This window comes from Arachis ipaensis, chromosome B10 (assembly GCF_000816755.2).
Source record: "Arachis ipaensis cultivar K30076 chromosome B10, Araip1.1, whole genome shotgun sequence".
In the NCBI taxonomy this organism is placed as follows: Eukaryota; Viridiplantae; Streptophyta; class Magnoliopsida; order Fabales; family Fabaceae; genus Arachis; species Arachis ipaensis.
Window position 1 is genome coordinate 134,173,482 of NC_029794.2, and position 829 is coordinate 134,174,310.

Below are 829 nucleotides of genomic sequence, written 5' to 3' on the forward strand. Positions count from 1 at the left end.
ATTAACGAATATAAATTAGATTTTAATATTTTTTTGGTACTTCTCCCTTCTAGAGTATAAAATCAATTACAATTTTAACTAGAAATGGTGACAATCATAATTAATTGAATAACAAAATGATAAATATAAAATCTATCCCTAAACATAATTCCAAAGTCAAACAAATTAACTCAAATCTTAAATTCAAATTTAAATAATAACAAACTTACCTATCCTAAAGCCAAATAAATTAACTTATCTTAAATTTAAATTTAAATTATAACAAATTTATTACATATCTCTAATAGGAACCACATTACATGATCCAGACACTATTGTATCTTGATTTATTTTCTCTAATTTTAATATTGTTCATTAATTTTTGGATATATTTAATTTTGATAAACAATGTTCAAAGATTACTGTAGAATTGTACTCATTAAAGTTTTCGAAGACCATTCTAAACATTGACCTTTTTTTTTGACAAAAGATAAACTTTATTGATGAGACCAAAAAAAGAAAATCACAGATAAGTTCAATAAGATAAAAGCATAAACCTCTTAAGAAGAGTGAGAATTTACAAGTACACTTCTAGAAATAGGCATAATGAAATTAGATAACAACCCTAAACTCATGCATCATTCTATTAGAAGACATAACCTTTTATTTTGGCAAAAGATAGATCAAACTTTATTGATGAAAAACAAAATCACAAATAGATCTAATGGGAGGTTTACACATTACTAATACATAATTTGATATAAAAAAGAGTGAATACCCAAGCTGACATCTGATAATTTTTGTTTGAAGGACTATGAGGTCTCTAAATAAAAAAAATATATCTTTTTTT